Here is an 11,616-nt window from a genome sequence, read left to right as displayed (position 1 = left end):
GTACTTGCATTTACATTAGATATATAATTATAGGGGAGTGTTATATTGCTAACTCAATGCTTAATTGCTAACTACAACTCAATAATAGCCATTAGATATTCAAATTAAAGGCCTAGATCATTAACCACAAAATATCAATACGATCAACAAAAAACGTCAATAAGGCTATAGGATTAATTCCAATAAAAATCAATAGGGGTATTAATGTCAAGTTAGTTATAACTAACTTTTAAAAGAAATCCCAAAACTTTAAATTCATATAACATATATCAAATTAAAGATAGTTTTATAAGGATTCCAACGATATACTACATGCATATGTTCCGACGTCAAAATTTGAAAAAAAAATCTAGAATTTTCGTATTTTTCGTACACAGGCTAATGTCAATACAGCTAAGATAATATGTCAATATAAAGCATATACAATGTCAATCCTAAATTTGTGTTGACATTCTCAAAGCATTGTGTTGATATTTTCGAAACACTATATTGACATTTTCATCCAAAACCCTAATTTGGCGTTTTTTTTTAAATTTTTTTCGATTTAATTAATAAAAATTAAAATTACACGTGCCAAATTGTAGACCACACATTTTTCAAAAATCATGTAGCCTTAAATTAATTGTAGTTAGCGATTAAATGATGAGTTATCAATTGATCACTCCCCTATAATTATATATCTGCACATTAATAATAATAGTACTATTGTATTTAATTGGCAGTCGTTAGGTATGGTCGAATATTAATTTGAGGAGGGGGGTGTAGATTTATTGGATGTCTGTTAATTCCAGACCTAACATTTCTGGTACCTAGGTACGTCAATAATAAAGGAACATTATAGATTTGGACTACCACATTCGAGTGAAATTTCAGACTATATTTTAAATACTGAAATCAATGAATGTCGTAGTTGTGTGTGTGTCTGCCTAGCTAGTAATAGTAAAAACAAATAAATATATGATCATTAATTTTTATTATAAATTGGGTGGGTGGATAATAAAATTAATGTCCGGATCGGATATCTTCAATGAATTCGTGTTTTAATTAATGGAGTATATGTTAATGCGATCCTATCCTACCCCTCCTTATTTTCACTTAATTTTATTTATTGATAGATTGAAGTTTGATTTTATATTTAAGAGTCTTGAAAATTTCATAAAAGAAATATTTTATGTGAAAATATTAATAGCGATAATGCCATAATAAATAATTGCCTATTATATTTCAAAATAGTTTATACATTGAGTTGTTTGGATGAAATATATGGTAACAAAACTAATACAAATAAAAAAACATTGAGTAAATGTTAAAAATTATAGAATGTATAGTTGGTAAAATGGATTTGGTGACCACAAAATTAATTTGAGAAAATTATCGAGATACCTTTTTTTATGAGTACATAGTAAGGACCAAATAATTTCTGATTGAGTTTTTTTTTTCTCTGTCTCGAACCAATTTTGTTTCCCTCCTTTGTTCAATCGCTAATTAAATCCATCAATAGTGTATCTAGGTTGTTAGTGGATAGACAAATAATTTTATCGACTTGAAGCTTCAAAATCTAATCTCTACTCTGTGTGTGTGTGTCTCAAATATATATAAGAGAATTCTAAATAAAAATAGAACTTGTTTGAGAGTATAACTTGATAAAAACATTAAGAGTGTTTTTTGACATCTTATCTAATTTAATATAAGTTAGGTGTTACTGTAAGTGTTTATTACACTGAGCTCCATTATATACTACTATAACATTGGGGAATATATTAACGTCATGGAAATATTTCACATGCGATTGTGATATATTTTCATACAAGTAATTATTCAGAAAATTATCGAGGCGTGATAAATGCAGTGTTCCATATTGTATTCATGCCCTATCGATATCTATGAAATCACTGAATATATTTTATATTGACTGGTACGAGAGTGACAAAAAGGTGAATGAGACTTATAACACAAAACCTATGCAATGATGAGTACTATATATATAATAATACTATGACATGTTTTTACTGATATTTTGAATTACAGCACTATTTTGAATATTGACACAAAATTATGATGATTATGACTACTGTGGTTTATAATATTGGTCTATTTTCTGTCATGTTATATAGTTGATATATATGATTATTCAAATTAAATTTAAAACAGAGTACTTAATAAATAGTCAAGTGGAGAAGTTGTAATGTAACATAAGAATTAGTTGAGATTAGCCCACATAATACCTTCTTGACAGACACTTTATTAATCCACTATTAATTGTTACTTAGTACCTTAATGTACTGTAACAATAAGTTACTAAGTAACAATAAATTCACATACACATGCACTGTACAAGTAAATAGTACTTGTAAGTTAAAAATAACTGTCATAGCATATAAAACTATTCATTTTGGGGCAATGTCCTCGTATACCATCAAATTGAAATAATATTCCCTGCAAATTGAGGTACAACAAATGGGTAAGATATCAAATCAAATCAATATTGTTGTTAGTATCCTATTAAATAATTTTCCCTGCATGCAAATAGAGTTTTTTTTGTCCTCACCTTTCAAAGTCCTAATAAAATCATTTGATTAAACAATTCAGATCGGCATATCAAAATAAAAATAATAATAAAAAATCAATAAAAAGCTGGAGTTGTCAACAATTGATGTACCTGAGACAGAAAACACACACAAATTCATGGGCATAATTGACTAGATTTGGTATGTCGTGATTTAATTTTTGATCAATATATTTTGTTGAAAGACTGAGCTGATAGGATCGACTGATTCGTCGTTATTATGGGGACAATATCTTATCACAATCTATCACCCTATAATAAACATTAATTACTTAAATGCATGTCGTATTTCCGTATTTATACGGTGCGACAATTAATACAATTCACACGTACTGTAACTAAATACATGTCGTGAATCTGCGAAGTTGTGTAAAAATATGAAGGAGTGATTTATCAAATTCCTTCTCGATGTCTAATTTTGGTTTGCAGGTCAACAAATTATGGAGGATACAAAGGAGACTTGCATGGAGGAATATTGTCCCACTAAGAGCACAACTTTAAGTATGATTTATTCTTCAGATTAGAAGTAGCTAGAATTGAGGATTATAGATGTATTTTTTTACGAAGATTCAAAATGTCTTCTTAAAGATTCAAAGACATGTCTGCTTTCATGGATGGTACTCCATTCAAAATATTTGATGTTTGTTGACTTTCATGTTTTATGTCGTTGTGTGTAGAGTGATAGAAATCCATATGGGGTTCCATCCTAAAACCAATCGATGGTAGGAGGAGGGGCCTATGAGGCTATGAGAATAATATAGTGATTTCAGTTCTATTTGTACACCAATATGTGATAGTTATATTATATTTTTTAGTTTCAATTACAAAGTCTATTTTCTGGATTTGTCATTGGTTGTGTGGACGATTTGTGATATTAGAAATAAAATGGCATTCCAAGATTTCAAATCTAACTGAGAGTTTGAGAAGAAGCAACTTTTGTGGTGCCTTGGAACTATGGATAAATCTAAACACTCAAGCCTCCTTGTAGTTCTAATTTATCTAACTCCAAAACCTGTATTAATTTATCTAAACACTCAAACTCTCGTTTGTTGTAGTTCTAATTTATCCAACTCCAAAACTTGTACAATCGGTTAAGTCTTCACTATCAAATTCTAGGTCTCTCGACTCTATACAATGTTGTATTAATTGCTTTCGTTCTCACACAACTACTCAAACTCTCGTCTATTGTAGAAATATGTAAATCATTCCCAAGTTGACCAATCATGTGATTGTTAATAGACAAAGCAATCAAATCAATTAATTGGGAGACATAAGAATAATCTAACAATCAATCTAAAAAACACATTATCTACCCAATAGAATCCTTAAAAAGCTTAGCTAGTTCTCTCTGTTCACTGATGTGCAAAATTGTTATAAGTATTTTATTTCTTTTCCGACGCCCTTCAAACCCTCCAAGATAAACCTTGGAGGGGTTGGAATTTTTATAGATCAGGTTGGACTGGTCATCTATCAAATTGGCCCAAATTTAAAACGCACATATAGTATTGGGTCTGTCATTTTTTTTTTAATTCCGGTCTAGATATATTGTTGAGTCAGTTAAATTTGACCCCACAATTGTTGACCTGCTCAACTCTAATACCAATATAAAATCCATAAGGTTCCCTCCTAAAATAATTGGCCATAGAAGTGGTATATGAGACTTCAGTTCTCTATTTACACTGATGTGAAATATCGGGTTTGTCATTTTTTCGATTTTAGTCTAGATATATTGTTAGGTCAATCAAATTTGCCCCACAATCATGGATCCGCTCTAACTCTAATAGCATGATAGAAATCTATAAGATTTCCTCCTAAAGTCAATTGGTAATAAGAGGTGACCCGTAAGACTTCTAGTTCCTCTCTACACGTTATGAAACATTATTATAATTATTTTTATTTCATTTGCCAAAATGTTAATCCCACATTGATAAACAAACATTCATTTATCGTGTATTTAACAGATTGTTGAACATTTGTTCTACGTGAAAAATATTTGAAGAGTTCGTGTTTTATACTCCCTCTGTTCTACGTTACTTGAGTCATTTCGTTTTTGCACTCGTTTTGAAAAAATAATAATAAATAGTTAAAGTGGAGAGAAAGAAAAGCAAGAGAGAGAATAATGTAGAGAAGAGTCTTAACTATAGTATTATCTTTTTTACTTTATTTTCTCTCCACTTAACTATTTATTATTATTTTTTCAAAACGAGTGCAAAAAAGAAGTGATTTCAAGTAACATGGGACGGAGGGAGTATATCTTTATTCTAATTACAATTACGTTTATGATAACGAATGTCAGAGAATAATCTATACAATATATAAAAGGGGAGTTTTGGGGGTATTTAAGAAAATAAGGGGAATTTTGGGTGTATTTAAGAAAATGCTCTTTTAAAATAGATATTATTATTTAAATATAAATATGAAAGGCTATTTAAATATTTGATTAAAAGAGTGAGTGAGAGGTTTTAATTAAGTGGAGTGAGTGGGAGGTTAGCAAATGTTAAGCTCGAATGATTTTAAATCAAATGAGTTCAATTGTATGTGCCTCAACGACATGACCAACTTTTGGAGAAACATGCCGTTTTCTTCAGTTGATTATGAATATTCTAATGATTCAGTGCAGTAATGAATATAACCAATTCATACATAATCAATCTGGGATTCATGTCGAATTTCTTCACGGTTCTTCCGTTTTAGAGATTACAAATTAATCGAGTTCCTTTATATCTAGCTTGACGGTTTCTTTTGTGATATTCATCATCTGAAGTTTCTAAGTTTCTTATGCAGGTATATAAACTATTGTCGGACTGAATACCGTCCTCGCCTCTCAGAGTCTGCACCATCCAGATTGCAGGACAGCTACGTAAAAACCAGACAAGTAGGTGGCATACTAGACTTCAATCTTAATGCTGCAAATATATTCCTATTATTAGCCATTGTAATAATATTATTTAGGAAATAGGAAGAGTACGAATAATATATGTACTTTAATAGGTACACAACTTTAATAAACTATACGGAGTAGTATATTGGATATTAAGTTTGATACCATGCTGATCCCAACCTACTCATACAAGTTTGAGATGTGGCCTTAGTTGAATTAAGTCTATGATGGTCGGAAACCATTAACTTCTTGGTGTTTGTTGCAAAACCATAAACATGTCTAGACATATACAATAAATTATTCACAAATTTAAAATACATATTCAAAATATGATCAAATAATATACGGTATATATAATTAAATAAATATATAAGAAAAATATTCTTAAGATTGGCCAACCTTACAATTTTCTATGTGATCTTTCAAATCCAAAATTTATATAGTAGATTGAGAGTGTAATTAATGTTTTTAAATTTATGACTGTTTTAATTAGTTTTGTAATGTTAATGGCAGTTTGAAATTCGTGAATGAGTTCATTCCTGTTGAAGTTGCTCCAACATGCCCTCTGAATTTCGATATGATGATGCCTGAGGTTGGTTTTCTCTCAAGTTAGTTATGATTTTTCATTTCTGTAAATAACATTGGATTTGCTTACCATAATCGATTATGATACCCAGGATAATCGAGGCAATGATGGTGGTGATCAGCCCATGGAATCAGGAGAAGACGCTACTAATGTATCTGTAGAGGAGAATGAAAAGCTCTATGCCGAGGAAGGGATGCTAAATACAAAGATGAGAAAAGCAGATAAGAAAAGGCAGGAAAAGGAAAACCAGACGAGTACAATGAAACACGATGAGTACGAGTTCAAGGTCGGCTACATGAAGAAATCCTCCGCCATGGAAACTGGCGACGAGGTGGGCTAGACTTGGATAATGAATAGCTAAAAAAGAAGACAAAATTTGAAGCACAATTTTGAAGGCATTTGTAGGAGAGTTTTCATGTTTTTATGTTTTGTATAAACATACGTGAATTTTTTGCCAATGTCACAACCAAAGAAAAATGGGTCGGGATACTCTTTATATGATTGCTGAAATTTTGATCTCATGATGATAAACTAGCTCCAAATTGACAAATAGTCCTAATTGGCAAGTATTCAATTGTTGTTCACTTGATTGTTTGGTCTGCTATAAATGGTTGTCTTCAAAATTTGTAAGTATTTTGCCTTTTTTCAAAAGCTTGCATTTGTAGTCTTCTCTTTCCTATGCAGGAGGAATCTGAAAATGTAAATATGTATTAGTACAAGAAGTGTACTATAATTCATGAGAATGTTAAGAGCCATGGAGTACATAATTTTGAAATCATGTGAAATTAATTATGTATGCAAAAAGTGAAAGACCTTATTAAGTATACTAATATTCCCGTAACTGTTTTTACTGTAAACAAAAATAGAAACCCAATTAAATACAATAATTTTTCCTACAATCAATTGAGTTTTTAGTATCGATATATGTAATCTAATTTATATTTTGGTAATTAAATTGAAGATGCAGTATTACATATGCTTCAGATCTTACTCTAAGTGAATATGCATTTTAAGTATGCTCTGAGAAAAGGAGTAGAGGATAATGTAATGTTATGACGTATAGTGATTTATATGCATCCATTAGGGTGATATATAAGACCTAAATCTTTATATCGATTTTGTTTGATATGCAGAGAAAGCATTTGATACATTTTTCTGTTATATGTTGCTGAAGTAGAGTAGATCTTAGCCACCCACGCATTATTTGATTATATAGTTTTTATTGGTATAATGAATTGTTATTGTATTTATTTTTGGGTTTAGAACTTGATGTAACGATTTTGTTTCTCACGTCTTAAATATGAATTCACAATTTTGAATAAGTGCAAATAGAAAATTAGTTGGCCGTGCATAGCACGGGGGAGATACTAGTTTCTATTAACGCAAAAGAAAAAGAAATGACATTATTATAATATGAATACGAACTTCTTATGTAATAGTAGTATTATTTTATCATAAAAAGTGGTGGTGCAATGTGTTGTTTGAAAAGCTTAAACTTAAATTTTTTAAACCGCACTTCTGCCTCTGATAATATAAAATATTATTAACATTATGTTTTATTATTTGTTTCCAAACATGCACACATTAACATAACGATAGTAGAAACGCCAAATATGATAACTATGGAGTGGCCAGTCAGATTAAATAATTTCAAAAAACTTAGTACTATTATTATTTACTTTTACACGTCTCAACCAAACAAACTGAAACATTACTAATTTGTGAACCATACATGAGTCGTCCCACTAGCACAAAAAAAACATTCTCAAATCTCAACCAATCTACGTCATAGAAACAAAATACTAATCTCGTTTATGGAGGATTAATTAATATAATAATTTTATATATCCTGAGACTCCTTTGTTTGTTATATTGTTGGTTATTGTGAAGACAATAATAGTATTAAATGGGACTAATGATTTGCAAAGCAAAAAGGCTATGCGAAACGCTTTAGTTTGTTTGGTAGGAATGATGAATTCTTGATATAATCAATTACTTTAATTTGGTCTTAATCAAGTTGTTCATTATGTTTGTTTGTTTATTGTCCATGTCCTAGAGAATGTTTTTGCTAATCTGTCGGTTATATTGTAATCTTGTTTGGTAAGCACAAATAAGGCTTGTTTGTGCTATTATCCTTCTATTTTAGAAATAATTAGCCCCGCATCAAGGTGACAACTGACAACTGACAAGTCTAATTCTATTAACCCGAAATATTAAACTTAATTAGGTATGTTGGAATTCAAATATAAATTCATAATTAAGGTGATATCTTTAATATTCTATGTCGAATATTCAAGGTTTTTTTATATAAATCATCTTTCTACAACATTCACATAACTTTTTGAGCTCGCCATACTTTTTCTTTTTTAATTCCTCTAGTAGATAGAGATACTCATCATTGAAAGTTTTATTTTAGTTTTTGAATAATTCATATTATTTGAACAATTTTTTTCTATCATTCAAAACAAGACTCATTTTTCTCTCATTTTCTTTGTTGACTAGCAGTAATGAGACAAATGAAACAATATCATTTTTTTATATAATATGATATGTAAAGAGAAATAGTGGATTTTAAATTGAGTTTTTTTATGTAAAATTATTTGGTACATGGAGATGAACAATTACTCCCTCAGTTATCCCTCCGTTCTACAGTAGTATAATCATTTCATTTTCTGTACTCGTTTTGGAAAAATGATAATAAATAGTTAAAGTGGAGGGATATATAGTAAAATAAGAGAGAGAATAATGTAGAGAAGAGTCTTATCTACAGTATTCTCTCTCTTATTTTATTTTTTTCTCTACTTTAACTATTTATAATTATTTTTTTAAGACGAGTGTAGATAATGAAATGACTCTATTACTGTGGAACGGAGAGAGTAGAATTTTATATGTAAGAAAATGGAGTATAATTTATTGTTTGTTTGAGCAAAAACCTTTTGGTATTTTTTTATTTATACTTTTTTTATTTCTACATATTATTGCATATTAGCTCTTGAAAGGAGTTATTTCACTGGAGAGATATAGTGAGGGAGTGAGACACAACAATAAAAGTAAAAAAAAAGCACACTTCCTAAGCGCAAACAATGTCAGACGACGTTGGTCTTCAACCGATTAGTTCTGTCCATACGAGTTTTGTTTTCTTAATTTGTCTTGCAGCACACTTTAGTCTATAAAGACCACATGATCTATTATTTTCACAACTAATGTGGACATTGAATTTGTAATTAACAATTGAACCCCCTTAAGGACCAAGGTCCTTGTTGGTGAAGGCCGGTTCTTTGTTATGCCACCACTCTGCGGTCCACTATATACTCCCGAGTTCTCGTTAGTCGTGGCGAGTTCTTTGCTCAGTCACGACTCTGTGGGCCACCACACCGAGTCGACCCTAAACATACTTGTTGGTCACGGCGAGTTTATTGTTCGGCCACTGCTCAGAGCCGTTTGGAGTTTCAATGAAAGCAACAATGTCATAGACCAAACAAGAGAACACATCCTAAAAGACTAGTATGCTATGAAAGAGATCTTATTTAGTATAAACCTCACATCAGTTGCTTTCACAATCGATGTGGGACATTGAGTCCGCAACAACAAGTGTTCCTTAATTTACTAAGCTTATCAATTATCATTATGACCGAAGCTATTACTGTTGATTATTCCATGGTACTCCATATTTTTAAACGTGCACATGTACCCATTAAGTTTGATAGAGTAAATGGTTCAACGCTGAAGTGGAAAAACATCCAGACCGGTCCAACAACAAAGCAACAGTAACCCATAATTAAAAGCACAAAAAATATTGAAAGTATAAATCCAAGAGGTAAACGTTATATTCAGTTATATATGATCTGCAGTCTGTACATTCACTACTTCAAGAAACCAACTTAATTCAATCTTACTTTTCAACTCGATGCAGGTGCTATTTCAATGGTTTGGATTCATTTACCCAATTAAATAATTCTCACCTTAGTCCTACTCTCTTGACTTTTGCCAAATTACATACATCATCTTCGTAGATTCTTTATTTCAGGATTTTTTTTAAAATTTTTTTCGTAATGTGTAGTACTCCATATACATTATTAATGTATGTGGTTAAATATATATTTAAGTCTGATCTTTATGACTAGCTGCACATATAAAATGATTATGAAAATATCTAAAAAATTATAGCCTTTCAAATAAGTTGCATGTTTGGCACGAGGGAAAAAAAACAGCCAAAAAGATGAATTGGACTGACATTTTCTCCACCATTAATACATAGTACGATCAGGTATATTACTATCTGAAAATAAAGGTTGGAAACATTAAAGGATATAAAGATTTGACTGTGATGTACTATAGTAACTTTATGGAGCTTAAATATGTAACTTGAAGACCTGACATGCACACAGTAAATATATTGCAACACCCTAAAAACAAAAAAAAACAAAAAAAGAAAACAGATTTCTTGTATGTTACCTACGCATTTTATGGATTTTTCATGCACAAAATACTTTAAATTTATGCTTACCAGACTGGGCTCACTCTCGATATATTCTTCTTGTAAAAGGTTGAAACCCCAACCCTAAGGGATCCCACGTCCCGACCCGACAGTTGTGAGGGGTGTTTAATCATGATACACATTGGCCCGCTAAGGGGAGGGCCGTAACCCACTGTTGGCCATAAGGCTATGGTTTATTCTTGTATACACAACAAGCACATAAAACAAGTGGGTTTTTAACTTCGAATTCTTTTCTTCTTTCCTTTTCTTTTCATTTCTTTGTTGCAGGAGTAGATATATCATTATGAGTTTCTTTGGTACTATAATAATCAAAATTAAATTGTGAGTAAGCTAGTTTCTTGTACGGGCCATACGACATTAGTCTAGCATTTATATATAGTAATATTCAAAATCCCTCCGCTGTTCGCCAAGAATTCAAGGTTTAGGATCTTAAGTATTAAACATAATGTTTTTTACAAAAATTATAAATTGGACATATATTCAGGCCAAAAATTGAACTTTAGCATAGCATAATGTACCTATTAAAATGTTTACTTAGTTAATTTTACTTTCTAGTATTAAATTCTACTGGTATACAGTCTTCTGTTTTTTACATGGTTAATTAATATTCAAACAATGTAGTGATAATAATAGACCAATTTTAATATTTAAACATAAGTTTTTGAAGTTGGACGTTTTTATTTTTAGTAGAATTGACTAATTGAGTATATGTACGAATTGTTCAGTTCCATTGTTCATTTGTTTGTGGTCCAAAATTTCAATTTCGGATATATTTTAAGTTTGCTACTACTTGTCTACCTCTTGGATTCCCCCAAATTAAACCACACAGATATCTCATTACTTATACTCGGCAGTTATTTATTCATATCCCTTCATATGGCTGTGAAACATAACTTCAAAAATCTACATATTGTTAGGTAATCGAATTCGAATCGGCTGTCGGGTGTTTTTTGACATGTCATACTCACAATTATTTTTCTTTTATTTTCAATATAAAAATTTGGAAGACATTTCCACACATTTTAATACTCGGTAACACCTATGTCATGTCGTGAATTTAACATATATTTTTGTTTAAATAATGA

This window comes from Salvia hispanica, chromosome 2 (genome assembly GCF_023119035.1).
Source record: "Salvia hispanica cultivar TCC Black 2014 chromosome 2, UniMelb_Shisp_WGS_1.0, whole genome shotgun sequence".
In the NCBI taxonomy this organism is placed as follows: domain Eukaryota; kingdom Viridiplantae; phylum Streptophyta; class Magnoliopsida; order Lamiales; family Lamiaceae; genus Salvia; species Salvia hispanica.
The sequence above is the reverse complement of the archived record's forward strand: the minus strand, read 5'-3'. Positions refer to the sequence as shown.